Source organism: Mobula hypostoma, chromosome 4, assembly GCF_963921235.1.
Source record: "Mobula hypostoma chromosome 4, sMobHyp1.1, whole genome shotgun sequence".
Lineage (NCBI taxonomy): Eukaryota > Metazoa > Chordata > Chondrichthyes > Myliobatiformes > Myliobatidae > Mobula > Mobula hypostoma.
Genome location: NC_086100.1, coordinates 176,509,528 through 176,528,753, shown reverse-complemented (window position 1 = coordinate 176,528,753; position 19,226 = coordinate 176,509,528).

The window sequence follows — 19,226 nt, the reverse complement described above, 5'->3', positions numbered from 1 at the left end:
AGCACCATCTCTGCCGAGCGCTTCGACCCCGGCCCTGGCAACAGGCGATACGCAAAGCTGAGGATTTGGGGCCTACGTCTCCAGAGATTCTCGATCGCACAGTAGCAGCGGCAGTGAAGCAGGCATTGCACAAGTTACTCCAGATGTTCCTCTGTGCTTCTCACAGTTGTCCCCATCAAATCCGGATTGATGCACGGCCCCCAGTTACACATATCGATATCATTCGGAACGGCTGTGCGTGCTGCATCACGCTGCCATCTTCTCCTCCCTCCCATAATCCCCTTTGTTTCTGGCCAATGACCCAATATTGGATCCAATTTATTAATCTTTCTTTGATTCCAAGAACCGATTAATGAAAGTTGGTTGTTTTTTTTCTTTTCGTCGCATCAGGCAGCAATCTTGTCATTTCTTTAGCGTATTTTGGTCTTTTTTTTTAAACGGGGCAAGTTGCTAGCTCGACACTCAGCCCAGCACAGATGGAAGTAAAGCCAGGGCCACTTGCCTTGAAGTTCGATGTGGCACCACCGGGCGGCACATATATGCTGGTCGACCCTGATTAATCATTGACTTCCATCGTGAAGATCTTACACTACCCTCTAAGAATTGATTCCTAAACATACACAGCTTCAACATTAGATAGACTGGTCTGTAATTACTTGAGTCCTCCAATTCCACTGGCATCCTCCTATAGTCAAGGGCGATTGAAAATCTGTATCCAGACCCTATTGCTAAATCGTTTCCCAGTCAACCAGATTTAGCCTCAAACCAATTTAGAACTTTTATCCCTATTTTACTGTTTTCAATAACAATGTTAGATTTCTGAATCATAATCAGCACACAAATTCTCTCCCACTGGTACACCTTTCACCTGTTCAGCTTTATTCTTCAAAATACAGAATTGACACATATCTCTACTTCCCCATCCCTATCTCAGTGGGCTTTTCACAGACTGGTACTCTGATTTATCACTCTTAATGAAAGGTTCACTGAAAATCTGTAAACAGTGCTACCTAGTACATTGTCAAAGAATTACCCCACAAATTTGCCTCTGATTTTCTGGAGCCTAATGGGAGCTGTCCGGGGGGCAGTTGGGTTAAAGTACATTTCTCTTTCAAAATACTTCAATGAGGTGAAGAAGAACACACGAGTAAAGTTTAGGAACATATCTGTGCTGGCCATGGTGCCAATATAAACTAATCCCATCTGTTGGCATGTTGGTAATTGGTTTATTATTGTCATCTCTACCGAGATGCATCGTCACTGAACACAAAAACAGACCCTTCAGCCCTTCTAACCTGTGCTAAACTATTAATCTGCCTTGTCCCATTGACCTGCACCTGGACCATAACCCTCCGTGCCCCTCTAAATTTCTCTAAAATGTTGAAATCAAACCTGCTTCCACCAGTTCCACTGGCAGCTCGTTCCACAATCTCACCATCCTCTGAGTCAGGGGTTCCCAGTCTGGGATCCATGGCATAAAAAAAATTGGGAACCTCTGCTCTAAGTGAAGAAATTCCCCTTAAACATTTCACTTTTAAATCTTAACCCATGACTTCTAGTTCTAGTCTCACCCAGCCTTAGAAAAAAAGCCTGCTTGCATTTACCCTATCTATACCCCTCAATTTTTGTGTACCTCTATCAAATCGCTCCTCATTCTCCTCTGCTCTAAAAGTCCTAAGTCAAATGCAGTGAATAGCAATGATACAGTGAAAGTCTTGTTTGAATACTGTACCATCTAGAGAGATACGATATATACGGGGATGCTACAGCAGCTTAGCGGTTAGCACAACACTATTACAGCTCAGGGCGTTGGAGTTCGGAGTTCAATTTTCACGATAAGACATAGAAACAGAATTAGGCCATTCAGTCCATCGAGTCCACTCTACCATTCCATCATGGCTGATCCCGGATTCCACCCAACCCCATACACTTGCCTTCTTGCCATGTCCTTTGATGCCCTGACGGATCAGGAAATAATGCCGTAAATATATGCATGGACTTGGCCTCCACTCCAGTCTGTGTCACTCAAAAGCATTCCACAAATTCACTACTCTCTGGCTAAAAAATTCCTCCTTACTCCTGTTCTAAAGGGTCACCCCTCAATTCTGAGGCTGTATGCTCTAGTTCTGCATTACCCCAGCCAGAGGAAACATTGTCTCCACATCCACACTATCTAGTCCTTTCAAACACGCTGCTCATCTTTCCTGTGAGCAGGGGCTTCCTCCGGCTGTTCCAATTTCCTCCGAAAGCTTGTCGGTTTAGTAGGTTAATTGGTCTGCAAACATGCTGTCTTCTCACAGGGCTGCATGTGCTTTCAGATACTTACGTAACTCCCAATTCAACACGATAATTGAACATCCCTCTACTAATACACCTGGCAATACATTCCTCAGACTAACTACTTGCGGAGAAGAGAACTTGCTATATTATTTTTATATATATTAATTCCTTTGCCAGTTATGTTCACAGTCATCTGGTTCTTGACCCGCTGTCAGCAGGATTCCAAGTGCCATTCCCATTCTGATATATCTATCCACGGCCTCCTCTACTGTAAAGATGAAGCCACACTCAGGTTGGTGCAACAACACTTTATATTCCATCTGGGTAGCCTCCAACCTGATGCGATGATCACTGACTTCTCTAACTTCCGTTAAAACCCACTTCCCCCTTGTACCCCATCCGTTATTGCCCATCCTCTGGGCTTCCCCCTCCCCCTTTCTTTCTCTCTCTCATATCCCTTTTGCCAATCACCTGTCCAGCTCTTGGCTCCATCCCTCCCCCTCCTGTCTTCTCCCATCATTTCGGATCTCCCCTCCCCCTCCCACTTCCAAATCTCTTACTAGCTCTTCCTTCAGTTAGTCCTGACGAGGGGTCTCGACCCGAAACGTCGACTGTAGCTCTTCCTAGAGATGCTGCCTGGCCTGCTGCGTTCACCAGCAACTTTTATGTGGGTTGCTTGTTCCAAATGCACCGTGCAATGTTCCCTTCTCCTGTGCGACCAGTACTACAGCACCGGGAAGCCGCCCTGGGATCGCAGCTTTTCTTGATCAGCGGTCACATGATCTTGATACTATCGGTGAAGAATCTGGTCACGTGAATCCACTGAAGTTTCGTTTTTTTCGGGACAGCTGGTACCGTCGTAACTCCGGTGGCCCCTGGAGGAGGCAAGAAATGTAGAGCACAATCTAAAAGAAAAGCAAAGCGCGCCAGGAGGAGGAAGCCTGTGGATTTTCGGATCTCGGTGCCTCTTAGTTGTTAAGTCAGGTAGGCGAACTCCCGTCTCAACATGAGCCACTGAAGCACAAACGCTTGATCAAATATTTTACGTTTAACGAATGCTTTAGGAAGTTTAAGAACACACGAGGACCTAAACCCTAAGCACCTTCAGTCATGATGAAAAGTCTCGGCCCGTAACATCGACTGTTTATTCCCCTCCATAGATATGGCCTGACCTGCTGAGCTTCTCCAGCATTTTGAGCGTGTTGCTCTAAATTTTTAGCAACTGCAGAATTTCTTGTGATAATGAGTTGCAGCTAAAAGCGCCGTTGCCGTTGGTAAAAATGGTTAAAGTTAATGAATGAGACCAGAGATGCGGGAATGCAGGTAACCTGCAGGATTTTGGGCTGCGAGATACTAAGGAGGTAAGGACGGATGGAAACAATTGAAAAGAACAAGGATATTAAAATCACTGTGATTGTTTCTGAATTGCAGCGTTGGATAGCACGGAAAGAGCTCGTCAGCCCACCACCTCTCGAGCAACCACCTTGGATGAGCTCCGAAATCCAGTGACTAGGGAAAGGAAGTGTTTGCACGTGTTGGGAACTCGCTGCTTTAGTGAACAGCCGCACGATTTTGACACTTCCCTGACGCTAACATTGAAATAAAAATCTAAAAATATTTAAATTGAAACGCACAGGGTAGTAGACACAAGTTTGCTAATAAAAGTGTATGGCCGATATCCAATGATGTATGCGAATTTTCTAAATCGCGAACTGTCATAGCATTCCTGCAGTTCTTAATAATCACTCCGAAGTTTTGCTAGCGTGCTAATTTCAATTAAAACCCACTGTGAGTTTAAATTCCCGTCCATCACCGCGGCATTTCCACCCAGCCGTCTTTTCCAGGCGAGCTCCTGAGTAGTGAGACCACCTTTCACTCAGAACCCCCACCCCTTCTCTCTGCTGCTGAAGTTATTCAGGAAGCCGCAGATTCCCAAGTCACTTCACCACCGCCAATGAGCAATTAGTGAGGCGTCGGCTTGCTGAGACATTGGGACAACCGGCTGACAGCTGGATAGTATCGGCTCCCATCAATATCACTCAGGAACCAGGAAGGATATTACACAGTCTTTAACTATGGACACACAGCCAAGAATGAACTCATGCCCACCATAACACAACCGCAAAAGCTGTGTCGAGGTCCTTACTATAGTTAAACCTTGTAATGCAATAATTAAAGATCAAGTATCAACTGTATTTACCACATACATTTATACATGTATTAGAAATTTGCTGTGACATGCAGCAAAAATATGCAGTTAAAAATTATAAAGAATGCAGAATTATATAAACAAATAAAGGTAGAGGTTAAAGTATGTATACATGAATACATAAATACCAGGGTGTATTTACAATGTGAACATTTCCGTGGATAGCCACCCTGTCGTGGTGGAGAGGCTTGGGTGGTCCTGAGATCCCGAGAGCGATGCCGTCTGGAGCTATGCTCCTGGTAGGTCACGCGTGGCGGTAAGGTCGAGGGTGAGGTCCCAGACAAAGAACAATCCAACCAAGACCTCAACGGTGGAACAGGCGGATGAAGTTACTTCGAACTTAACGGCTGTGAAGGCGAATGAAGGCTGCAACAAATCCATCAGCTCCAATCGTCGTGGTTTCCATGCCATTGGAATTAGTTGGTTGATTTGTGAAGTATCGTGTGCTTCTTGGAGTGCAACATCAAGTACACGTTAAACAAATACACGCACAGGCGTCTTCACTCTGTGGGCCACTTTTCAGAACGAAGACCATCATCCTCGACCTCGAAGGATAGCGATGATGATGATGACAATGTGAACAGTATTGTACAAAGTGATTTAAGGTGTTTACAGTGGCAGTGCAGTAACTGAGGTGGGGGGCATAAACAAGAATGGATGATCAGATTAACTACCTGGTTGACAAAACTTTTAAGATGGTGTAAAGTTTTTGTTTTAATAGCCTTATAGCACTTTCCAGAAGGTGGCCTCCATCATTAAGGACCCTCACCCAGGCCATGCCTTGTTCTCATTGCTACCATCAGGAAGGAGGTACAGAAGCCTGCAGACACACACTCAACAGTTCAGGAACAGCTTCTTCCCCTCCGCCAAATGATTGAGCCCATGAACACTACCTTACTACTTCTTAATTTCTATTTTTGCACTACTTATTTAATTTAATGATTTAATATATATACCTACTGAAATTCACAGTTTTTTTCTATTATTACGTGTTGCATTGTGCTGCTGTCACAAAGGCAACACATTCCATGACCCACGCTGGTGATTCAGATTAAACCTGACTGATTCTGAACGCAGTTTGCTGGTCAGAAAGTTTCAGTGATGCAAAACTGCTGAATCCCTTTTTTGGAAATTTTCACAGCAACTTTGAAATTGATTCCAAAAATCCATTCTTCACAGACTTGAAAGCAAATAGTATGTCTAGTTTAACAAATCCCGTGAATTATGAAGATGTAAGAAGCAAGGCGTGCACTGACCAACACAATGGCTTAAGTAATAATCAATGTGCAAGAAAAGCCTTCGAACAGCATCACTCTGAAAACTATGGGGACAAAATCACAGATCCCAGTCTCCTTACCACTACATATCGTAATTTATCCTATGAAGAACTGATCTATGAACTGACAAAACACAAAGAACTTGTTAAAAGGAAGGACAGCCAAATCCAGACACTTGAGGATAACCTCGATAACCTCCTTGTACGAGTAATGGAGGAAGCTCCTACATTCTTAGAGTACCATATGAACCATCCAGAAAAGCTGGAAAGCTGACGAAAAACAAATGATTCAATTAATATTTTGGAATTGATCAAATGTATTTGGTTTCTGTTGAATCAACTCTGAAGACTTGCGCAATCCATAAACAGATGTTTCAAGTTAGAATCCAAACCAGGAAAGAAATCAAAAGGGAGAGGAGTGATCCAAATCTGCATCCAGTTCGGGCGAAACAACATGGCTGCAAGTATGTTTGATCCTTCCATGAAAGACAAAACCAGATCCCCTTTTGCCAAGCTGAAGGACAAAATGAAAGGAAGAAAAACTGATGCCATGTTCTCTGATCACCTGTCTGCGATTATTCCAAGTACCACGTCTGCTTACCCTAATCAAGAAGCATTGGAAATGGATAAACAACTAAAGTCAAAGCCAGTTGGGACCACAAAGACTATCATCTGCACAATCAATGTCAGATACAGTATAATAAGCCTACAGTATAATAAGGGACTACTTTATGTTTTAGTAACACATCGTTGAATGCGCTATCAGGCGCGTATTGATCTGTACGTGTGTGCCGAGTTCGGTTTCTGCCAGTAAAGAACCATGAACCTTAGCTCCAGTCTCCAGCATTTTTATTAATAGCATTACTGTGTAACCAGGCCACATACACAACAAATTGGCGATGAGGTGAATGAACCTACATTGTATCGGAATGCCATGTTTTAATTGATAACGACACTTGGAAGAAGAGCACAAGGAAAGAGCCAAGGAGTGGGAGAAGGAGGTAGAGTGAGGCCGCGAGTCTGAAAGGAAGTGGGAGCACAGCCAGGGTCAGGAACGTTAGGAGACCAAGAGACACAGTCTGAGCCGCAGCACGTCCAGGCGAGACCACAGCCGGTGCTGACCCCCAGGGGCTGAGGGTCTGCCTGGCCCAGAAGGGAGATAAAAAGGAGCGACACACACATCTAGACGGAGTGTGCTCGTGGCGCTAGCAAAAAAGACACGTGAGTCAAAAAGAAAACAAGGGGAAAATAGGGTTAAATTAACATAACAAAGATGGCGATGATTGGAACCATTACAGCATTTAATACTGGCATTGAAGACTGGGCAACTTACATTGAGAGAGTGGAGTTATAGTGTGAGGCTAACGGTGCTAATGATGAAAAGAAAGCCAGCATCTTACTCAGTGTTATGGGGGCAAAAACAGTGCTACGGAGCTTGTTAACCCCTGAAAAGCCAGCTGACAAAATGTTCGAGCAAATAGTAGACACTCTCCAAAGGCATTTAAACCCCAAACCACTAGTCATTGCTGAAAGATGTAATTTTCATAAACAGAATCAGAGCAAAAATGAAAGCATTTCTGAATATTTTGCTGAATTGCGCAAATTATCAGAACATTTTCAATTTGAAGCTGGTCTATCGGACGCATTGAAGGACAGGTTAGTGTGTGGCATGCACTGTGAGACCACACAGAAGAAGCTCCCGGGTGAAAAAGACCTTACATTAGAGAAGGTGCTGAGCATTGCAATATCAACGGAAACAGCAGCACAGGGTGCTTCAGAGATATAACCAATATCTCTGGAATATGCTACGAATAAAATGTCACTGAACAGAAGTGAAGGAAAGAAATGTTACCATTGTGGGAATATGTCACATGACCCTGATGTCTGTTGGTTTAAAGACAAAGAATGCAGAAACTGTGGCAAACAGGGCTACACTGTCAGAGTATGCAAAGCTAGTAAACAACAGAAAAAGAACAAAATACAGAGAAACAAGAAACCCCAGAAAGGAAAACACAACAATGTACACAAAATGGAAGAAACTAGTTCTGATGAAAACGACTCAGATGAAAGTGAATTGTCTTGTCTGCAACTTCATAGCGTGAAAGAGACAGATGATTGAAGAGTAATAAGGATCACTCCACAAGTGGCAGGCGTGAGACTGAAAATGGGGTTGGACACAGGCTCAGCTTTAACATAGAACATAGAATAGAGCATAGAATAGTAGAGCACAGTACAGGTCCTTTGGCCCACAATGTTGCGCTGCCCTTTAAACCCTGCCTCCCATATAACCCCCACCTTAAATTCCTCCTGTCTAGTAGTCTCTTACATTTCACTAGTGTATCTGCCTCCACCACTGACTCAGGCAGTGCATTCCATGCACCAACCACTCTCTGAGTAAAAAATCTTCCTCTAATATCCCCCTTGAACTTTCCACCCCTTACCTTAAAGCCATGTCCTCTTGTATTGAGCAGTGGTGCCCTGGGGAAGAGACACTGGCTATCCACTCTATCTATTCCTCTTAATATCTTGTATACCTCTATCATGTCTCCTCTCATCCTCCTTCTCTCCAGAGAGTAAAGCCCTAGCTCTCTTAATCTCTTATCATAATGCATACTCTCTAAACCAGGCAACATCCTAGTAAATCTCCTCTGTACCCTTTCCAATGCTTCTACATCCTTCTTATAGTGAGGTGACCAGAACTGGACACAGTACTCCAAGTGTGGCCTAACCAGAGTTTTATAGAGCTGCATCATTACCTCGTGACTCTTAAACTCTATCCCTCGACTTATGAAAGCTAACACCCCATAAGCTTTCTTAACTACCCTATCTACCTGTGAAGCAACTTTCAGGGATCTGTGGACATGTACCCCCAGATCCCTCCACTCCTCCACACTACCAAGTATCCTGCCATTTACTTTGTACTCTGCCTTGGAGTTTGTCCTTCCAAAGTGTACCACCTCATACTTCTCTGGGTTGAACTCCATCTGCCACTTCTCAGCCAACTTCTGCATCCTATCAATGTCTCTCTGCAATCTTTGACAATCCTCTACACTATCCACAACACCACCAACCTTTGTGTCGTCTGCAAACTTGCCAACCCACCCTTCTACCCCCACATCATAAAAATCACGAAAAGTAGAGGTCCCAGAACCGATCCTAACAATGATCTCTGTACACAACTACAAACGACTGTTTTCTCACATACCTCTGAAATGAACTAACCTACTGCTAAAGACTTACACAGGACAGAAAGTGCATCCCAAAGGTAAAATTAAAGTGACGGTGACCTATGGAGACAAAACACAGCAGATGAACCTCTATATACTGAAAAATGGAGGAGCACTGTTACTGGGACGTGAATGGCTCAGGAAAATCCAGCTGGATTGGCACACCATCAAGGCACTAGATGTGTCAACAGTGGAGGGCAGCTCGGCGGGGAAGATGTCTGCAGCTCTCCTCTCACCCATTGTCGACTATTACAATGACAAGGAGGAGCTAGACAGCGTCGACGATGAGGACAAACGCAGTATCCATGGTTGCAACTCGGATGAAAATACAGAGGATGCAAGGGAGACAGATATTGCCAATAAGCAGGATGATGAAGACTACCTGGAAGTAAAAGAGCAGATGTACCAGGAGAAATTGACATCTCTCAAAAGACAGCTACGGCAGTTACAGGAAGGCACTTTTCAGGAGTATCAGAAAAGGATGAAGAAACTGGATCAATAATACAAGGGAAGAAGATGAAATGCAGAGCTTTTTCTGCAACTGGAGACAGAACAAGAGAAATATATTAAAGAGAAGAAAGCAGCAGTGAAGGAATTTGAAGATAAAAAGATTGAGTTAAAAGAAAAGAAAAAGATGATTGAGAATGGAAGGCTAAGAATGGAACTCACAGGAGATTCTATGGATGTAAAGCCAATAATGACTAGGAAACTAAGGAGTAGACCTTCCAATTACAGACAAAAGACAAAAACCTGCACAGTTAAATTACTTTTTAACAGATGAACAGATAATGGAAGATCTGCAAACTCTCAATAAGCTTAAATCTCCCAAAAGACCAGCATCTCCGTTTTCTCCTGAACATCTTCCCAGCACTCCTGCTGAATCACCAGCACAAAGATATGAAGCACGAATAGAAGATGGAAAGTTATATTATGATAAGAAATGGTATCATAAAGGTCAGACTATCTATTTGGAATCTAAGGAGAATACGAAGATTGGCTGCGTAATTAGTTCAGTTGGAACAAATGAGATATGGGTAAGGAAGACAAGTGATAGCACAAAGATGCGTATATATCTAGGACAGTTGCACAGAGGAGTCTTCATTATACGGAGGCGATCTGCTGCCTAGAACTCTTAGCAAGTTGGAGGTGCACATCTTCTTAACTCCCTATGCTCAGAGGTCAACTTTTCATGACTTTTATATGGAAATCTGTATTAAAACAAACAAGTTTATTGACAGACGTTGCCCGGAGAGGCAGAGAAGACCCCCCCCCCAAGAGACTTGACTTATAAATGGGTCTTAGACCAAAGGTTTAAAAAAGGCTTGTTATAATTTGATATTATTACATTACTTTGTTATAATTTGATATTATTAAGTTACTAAGTAAAAAATGGTAGGCACTTGTATGTTAAGAATAAACGTATTTTTTAGCATAGTGCCCCAGTTAAAAAAAAACAGTTGATACTGTACACTATTAAAATAAAAGGGGAGCAGTGTACCATATAGCCTACCGTATAATAAGGGACTACTTTATGTTTTAGTAACATGTTGTTGAATGCGCTATTAGGCGTATATTGAGCATGTGCTATTAGACGCGTATTGATCTGTACGTGTGTGCCGAGTTCTGTTTCTGCCAGTAAAGAACCATGAACCTTAGCTCCCGTCTCCAGCGTTGTTGTGTAACCAGGCCACATACGTGACAGGTGGTGTCCACAATGAGGGGTCCTGCCCATTTAATTTGCCTTGGAGACCACCACAGTGCACAGCAGTGTGTTGGAGTTTTTCACCCTTTGGAGGGGACAAAGAAGGGATTCTTTGTCGCCCCTCCTTCACAGTGTGAAACAGATAAAGAAAATGCTGTTTACTTTTGGAAACTGATTTGCAATTAAATGGTGATAAACATTTGTTTTGTTCATTATTTTGTTCCACATTCGCCATCCTTGCCCATCTTTATCCAGAGAAATGGTGTAACATTTATATAATATTTCACTCCACTATATTGTTTCTTTAACATAGAAGCGAACAGAATTTTGATACTGAACCAAAAAAAAAGCTCGATCAAATATTTAACCTATAATGTATGCTTCAGAGACTTTTAGAAGGAATACACCAGAGTCTGAACATGAAACAGCAAAAGGGATTGTTGCCATGGGTCAATGATGTGCAAGGAGCCAGAGATGGAGAGGTGCAGGTAACCCAGAGGACTTCAGGCTGCAAGACATTAATGATGTAGGGATGGTTGAAAACAATTGGAAATAGAGAGTTTTAAAATCATTTTGGTAGACTATTTCTCTTTTGCACTATTTATTTTATTTCTTATTGTAACTCAAAGTAATTTTTTAATGCCTTGTCGCAAAACAGCAAATTTCAAGACATACACTCAGTGGTCACTTTATTAGATATCTCGTGTACCTCATAAACTGGCCACTGAGTGTACACTGTCTGTGGTCTTCTGTTGCTGTTGCCCATCCACATCAGCGCTCGACGTGTTGTACGTTCAGCGATGCTCTTCTGTGCACTACTTTTGTAACGTGTGGCTATGTGAGTTAATTTTGCTTTCCTGTCAGCTTGAACCAGTCTGGCCATTTTCCTCGATTCGCTCTCATTAACAGGGCACTGGATTTTTTTTTTTTTGTTTTACACACCATCCTCTGTAAGCTGGTGACTGTTGTGCATGGAAATCCCAGGAAATCAGAGGTTTCTGAGATATTCAAGCCACCCTGTCTGGCACCAGCAATCATTCCACAATTAAAGTCACTTAGGTCACATTTCTTCCCCATTCTGATGGTTGGGTCTGAACAACAACTGAACCTCCTGACCATGTCTGCACGTTTTTATGCATTGAGTTGCTGCCACATGATTGGCTGATTAGATGTTTGTATTAATGAGCAGGTGTACAGGTGCACCTAATAAAGAGGCCACTGTGTGTATGTTCCTATCTCTACTGCCGTAAACTTTGGTGCTTCCGCGTGATGACAGCTCTGCTGTGTTGTCATCCTCTAGATCCACTTCCATTAATTACATTGATTTTCATCATTTTTTAAAAACTTGTTTAGCTCTCAGATGTTGTAAAGAACAGGGTTTCCCATTTTAACCCAAGACAAACTGAAGAAATAGTATCAAAATTTCATATGGGTAAAATGAGGTGTGTAGGAGTAGAGACTGATGAGGCTTCTTGAGTTAGAATATCAGTGTTTGTGTAGAACTGGGTTACTAGAGAACCAATATTTCTTTCTGAAAGTGAAATTCCTTCTATGCTCTGCTCTGTATAATGTTCCCTTAACTTATCACTAAATAGGCACAGGAAAGATCTTTTTCTCTCCCTTTTATTCTGGTTCATGTTGCTTAGCTTTTCACTTCTATGCTTTTTTCCACCGTCCCCCCCCCCCCCCCCCCAGTCTTGGTCATATTGCTGAAATTTCATACACATGCTGAAATTTTTTGTGATGAGTCAATGCATTTTCAAGCAGTGTCTTCAGGAATTCCTCGCGTGCATCATATATGTCCTTTGCACAGACAGGTCACTTTACAGAAAGGCTTTAAGACAAATTTATGATCCAGCAGGGAAAAAAATAATATACATACATTCCTTTGCAAAAGATGCTAATCCAGCACTTCCTTCAGAAAATTGAACAGTTTTACGATTCTGCCTTTTTTTTAGAATGTGTTATTGTCTAAACCTTTAGTCAGCACAGATCAGGAGCCAAAGGTTAACGATCTGCTATAAAATGGCAGACTGAGGAATTGGCAAAGTTGAGTGTAGATTTTCTGGGGTCGAGTGAAGGGTGAACAGCTCATTGTGGGGAGAGGGAGGATGGAATAGTAATAGTGATGTTGAAGGAGCTGGTTGAAAAGCCCATGTATGGAGGTTACTGTTGTGTCTGTGCACAACTACATATTGATTAAATAACAGCACATATGCGGGAGATAGCTTTAACTGGTGCACTCACATTGGAGTGAGAGAGGGAGAGAAAACAATGTGCACGCATAGATAGACAACTGTATGCGCAGACAATAGATCAATGTGTAGTGCTAAGGGGCGGTGATCATTGCTCTAAAAGGAATAGATCCATACATTATACTTCCTCCCCTTTAGATTAATGCAACATAAAGCTGTATATGTACAAAACATTCAATTTCTCTTTCACAAACCATATTCCAAATAAACATGCCTTCACAACACCAGTTGATAGCTAACTTCATAGTACTAAAGATTCAGTCTTTAGGATGGGGCTCTGTTTCTTTCAAGATTGAACCTCTGGACCTGTGGAGTGGCATTAGGCAGGTGTCTTGTCTAGGACAATGTTCTCGGTTTCCGGTGTCACGCTATCAGCGACATCATCACTGGAAGGTAAGTCCGGTGATTGTAATGTGTCTGTCTTGGATGCAATTGACTCAGGTGTGTTCTTTGGTAGAGCATCTAGTATCTGGTCCACATAATGTCTCCATGTCTGATCTCTGACGTCCACTTTGTACATCAGTGGTCCAATTCTTGTAGGCATCCTACCGAGTGTCCACTTCTCGGCAGACATGCGCTAGGACTTGCTTGTTCAGTCTTGAAGCTCTTGCTGCTTCACTTGGCAACTGGCTGAGTTGTTTATTCTGTACTTCCCTCCGTAGGTCTGGTTTCAGGAGGTCTGTGTGAAATCTCAGATTCCTGCTCGTGAACAGCATTGCAGGTGTTTGATTTGTCATTGTGTGAACAGAGTTCTGATACACAAAAAGGAAGTTGTCCACTTTCTGCTGTAGAGAAGTGTCCTCCTTGCCATTGCTTTAATGAACTGCTTGACGTTTTGGATAAACCTTTTAGCTTACCCATTCGTTGCTGGATTGTGAGGAGCTGACTTGAAATGTCTGATGCAGTTTTTCTTCATGAACAGTTAGAATTCTCCTGACATGTATTGTGGTCTGTTGTCACCCCCAATTTGTTCTGGTAAGCCATTCCTGGCCAAGATTGTCCTCAGAGCAGAAACAGTCTTTGCTGAGATGGTTGATTTCATTGATATAAGCTCCGACCATTTCGAATGAGCATCCACAGCAGTCAGGAACATGGAATCCATGAATGACCCAGCAAAGTTAATATGTACTTTTTGTCATGGTGAAGACAGCCACTCCCACACAGAAACTTTCTGGCATCCTGAACAGCTTTTGGCCAAGTATTTGATCTGTTTATCTATTCCCTTCTCAAACACCTGATTAGCATTAAGCAGCTGTGACAGCCTCTGGTTAGTGCTACCATTTGGGCTGCCATTGCTTGTTGATGCCACACTGAGAGCTTTGATCGAGTGCCAGTCTAGCTGGATTTTTCTCAACCATTCATATCTGAAAGGTGCTGGCCTTCCACTTTTAAATACATAAAGCTCTAACTGTTGTGTTTGATGTCCATACATCACATTTACTTTCATTTTGCCTTTTGGAGACACTTATTCACCTGTGTAAATCTTTAGCATCACTGAGGTCTTCTCTAATGGTATCTTAGAAAACACTCTGTTGTAGTCAACTTCTGGAATTATGGACAGAGCTGACCCTGTATCCATCTCCATTTTCGGTTTTACATCAGACACATCTATTGTGATCCAGATGATTTTGTGATCTGCTTCAGTTATACTATGCAGTTCTAGACATGCATTTCACCTTTATCAGACTCTATGTTGTCTGCTTCTGTTCTACATTCGGTAACTTTATGCATTTGCTAAGTTTTGTGTTTGAGAATTTTCACTCAGTTGTGCTTTTTGTCTTTCTTGCACATTCTCTCTTTGTGACCTTGTCTGTGACACTTCTTGCAGACTTTCTTTGAACCAACAGTCATTTGTGTCATGGGAGGATTTGCCACATCAATAACATCTTTGGGTTTTTGCACCATTCATGGACATTGTGTGCATTTCATATTATAACCTCCTTTTCTGTAGTTCTTCTGCATCCTTTGCTGCAGTCTCTAATGATATTGGAATGGTCAATGCCTGTTTTAAGGCTAGGTCTCTTTTGGACTGTAGCCTCTATTGAGTGCTTTGACATACAAGCCTGTCCCTTAATGCATTGGAAAGTCCATCTCTAAAGTCACAGCACTGGGAAAGGTTGCACAGTTCTGCAATTTATTCAGAAATGTTTTCACCTTTTAACCGGTTCCTTTTGTAAAATCTAAATCTCTCAGTTATTGCCAGTGATTTAGGGCTCAAACGATTTTACAAATTTGTAACAATTTCATCAACATCTTGTTTTCTGGCATTTCAGGGGTTACTAGTTTGTGTAAGAGACTGTACGTCCTTGCACCAATTAAGCTAAGAATTTTAGGGGCTTTCCTTTGCTCCCCCATGTTGTTCACATTACAATATAGTTCAACCCTCTTGATATGAGACTCCCAGCCTTCATTACCCCTATCAAATTCATCAACTTTCCCGACAGAAGCAATGGCCATGTTATTTTCACTTTAAATTCAGCACACCTTTCACTGTTACTATACACTGTACTCATGCCTTTGTTACTGCCTTCTCTGTATTGTTTAAGATAGATAGATAGATAGATAGAGATACTTTATTGATCCCAAGGGAAATTGGGTTTCATTACAGCTGCACCAACCAAGAATAGAGCATAAATATAGCAATACAAAAACTACAAACAATCAAACAATAATATGCTAACTATGCCAAATGGAAATAAGTCCAGGACCAGCCTATTGGCTCAGGGTGTCTCACCCTCCACGGGAGGAGCTGCAAAGTTCGATGGCCACGGGCAGGAACAACCTCCCGTGACACCCAGTGTTGTATCTCGGTGGAATATGGCCGGAGTCCAACAGCAAAAAGTTCAATATCTGGGCTACAAACACGTTCCTCGATCGTAATATGACCAGAATTGCACCATCCGTTGTTAACCAGAACAGCAAGCCCCCCTCCTTTATGCTTACCGCTCTCATTGCACTTCTGGTCAGCCCAAACGGTCTGGAAGCCCTCCATGGAAACGTTTTGGTTGGGTATGTCCTCGTGCAGCCACATTTCAGTAAAACACATAACACTACTCACCCGCTGTTTCATCCAATAATTGTGCTGTAACTGTTGGTGCAATTCATGATATTTTCTGATATTCAGGTTTGTACTCGTCGCCAATTTATTATGTCTGTGCACAACTACATATCGATTAAATGAAAACATGTGTGTGGGAGACGGCTTTAACTGGTGCATTCACATTACAGTGAGAGAAAGAGAGCAATGCGTATATGTAGACAGCAGCAAATTGTCTTGTGGTAGGCTAGGATTAAATTGGTGGGTTGCTGGGAGTTGCGGCTCATTGATTTAGAAGACCCTGTTCCACAAGTAAAAGACACACCATTCTCTTACGCAAAGGGGGATAAAGTCCAAACTCATTCAACCATTCCTTATAATGCAGGTACTCAATTCCTGCCAACATTCTTGTCTCAGAGCTAGTCTACAGCATTCTTAAGGGGGATGACGAGCAGCCAGAGGTCATGATACATGTGACATAGCTAAGGAAAGGGATGAGGTCCTGAAGAGAGAATATAGGGAGTTAGGTAGAAAGCTATAAAGCAGGAGCTCAAAAGTAGTAATCTCTGGATTGCTGCCTGTGCGATACACCAGTGAGGGTAAGAATAGGATGATATTGCTGGGGAAAAATTTCAGATTTGTGGATCATTGGAATCTCTTCCGGGGAAGTTATGACCTATACAAAAGGGGCGGATTAGACTGAAATCGAGAGGTCCAGTATGCTAGAGCAAGAGCTGTTGGGAAGGGTTTAAACTAGTTTAGCAGAGGGATGGGAACCAGAGTGATAGATCAGAACATGGAACAGTTCAAGGTAGATAAAATGTGTAAAGGGACTGTGAGATTGGATAGGCAGTAGATACGTTCAGCTGGATGGGTTGAAATGTGTCTACTTTAATGCAAGAAGGATCAGGAACAAGGGTGATGAACTTGGTGCATGGATCAGCACATGGAATTACGACACTGTCACAAAGGCAGGAAGGGCCACGGGATGTTCTGTGGTTTAGGTGTTTCAAAGGAGACAGTGAGTGAGGCGGAAGAGTTGGGGAGTGGCATTGCCAGATAGTGATAGTATCGCAGTCGCAAAAGGAAGGGCTTTGTGGAGGGATTCTCCACTGATTCAGAGTGGTGGATGTCAGAAACAGAAACAGGAAGTGAGCAAGCCCCCCTACCCCCATAGCAACAGGGACCCTGAGGAGCAGATTGGTAAGCAGATTTTGGAAAGCTACAAAAATAACAGGGGTTGTAATCGTTGGGTCTCCAACTTCTCAAATATTGATTGGCACTTCTTTACTGCAAAAGGGTTAGATGGGGCAGAATTTGTTAGGTGTGCCCAGGAAGGATTCCTGACACAACATGTGGATAAGCTGACTAGTGAAGAGGCCACACTGGATCTGGTACCTGGCAATAGACCCGAGCAGCTGACAGATCTCTCAGTGAGTGAGCATTTCAGAGACAGCAACTACTGTGCATCTCTTTAGTTTTTAGCATAACCTTGGTCGGGGATAGGAGTAGGATATGGGGAAGTATTCGACAGGGGAAGAGTAAATTATGATGCTACTAGGCAGGAAGTTTATTTATTTAGAGATACAGTGCAGAACAGGCCCTTCTGGCCCAACAAGTTGCAAAGCCCCCAGCAACCCACCTATTTAACCCTAGCCTAACCACAGGACAATTTACAATGATGAATTAACCTACTAACTGGTATGCTTTTGGACTGTGGGAGGAAACTGGAGCACCTGGAGGAAGCCCTTGCACACATGGGAAGATTGAATGAGCTTTTTTACAGAAGACTCTGGAACTGAACTCCAAACTCTGATGCTGTAATAGCATTGGGCTAACCGCCAACTTGAAAGCATAAATTAGGTATCAGACGTACTAGGGAAATGTACAATGGAAATGTGGAAGTTGTTTAGGGATCACTTGATTGGGGTTTGGGATATGTTTGTCTCACTGAGGCAGGGAAAGGAACCATGGATAACAAGAAGTGTGGAACATCTAGTCAAGATGTTCAGGGCTGAAATGACAGATGGAGTTTAATACAGACAAGTGTGAGGTATTGCACTTTGGAAGGACAAACCAAGGTAGAACATACAAGGTAAATGGTAGGGCACTGGGGAGTGCAGTAGCACAGAGGGATCTGGGAATACAGATACAAAATTCCCTAAAAGTGGCGTCACAGGTAGATAGGGTCATAAAGAGAGCTTTTGATACATTGACCTTTATAAATCAAAGTATTGAGTATAAGAGTTGGAATGTTATGGTGAGGTTGTATAAGGCATTGGTGAGGCCAAATTTGGAGTATTGTGTGCTGTTTTGGTCACTAAATTACAGGAAGGATATTAATAAGGTTGAAAGAGTGCAGAGAAGGTTTACAAGGATGTTGCTGGGACTTGAGAAACTGAGTTACAGAGAAAGGTTGAATAGGTTAGGACTTTATTCCCTGGAGCATAGAAGAATGAGGGGAGATTTGATAGAGGTATATAAAATTATGATGGGTATAGATAGAGTGAATGCAAGCAGGCTTTTTCCACTGAGGCAAGGGGAGAAAAAAACCAGAGGACATGGGTTAAGGGTGAGGGGGGAAAAGTTTAAAGGGAACATTAGGGGGGGCTTCTTCACACAGAGAGTGGTGGGAGTGTGGAATGAGCTGCCAGATGAAGTGGTAAATGTGGGCTCACTTTTAACATTTAAGAAAAACTTGGACAGGTACATGGATGAGAGGTGTACGGAGGGATATGGTCCAGGTGCAGGTCAGTGGGACTAGGCAGAAAAATGGTTTGGCACAGCCAAGAAGGGCCAAAAGGCCTGTTTCTGTGCTGTAATGTTCTACGGTTCTATATTCTATGGTAAGAGAAAGAAAGAAGCGTGCTTATGGTTTAGGAAACAAAAGTCAAACAGCACTCTTGAGAGTAGCCAAGAAGAATCTTAAGAAGGACTTAGGAGAGCTAGAGGGGCACATGAGAAGGCCTTGGCAAGTAAGATTAAGGGAGACTCCAGGGTCATCTACATGTGTATGAAGAACAGGAGAATAACTTGAGTGGGGGTAGGACCGATCAGGGATAAAAGAGGAAACGTGCCTGGAGATGAGGAAGGTAGCCAGTGAGATGCACTGTGTTACTGACAACTAAGTCACACTGTGGCTTTCACTGTCACAGCCAATGAATTACATTGTGTCAGATGTGTTGAACCATCTACCAGTGAAGGTTAGGATTACATGTGGTCAAATGATTCGATTAATAT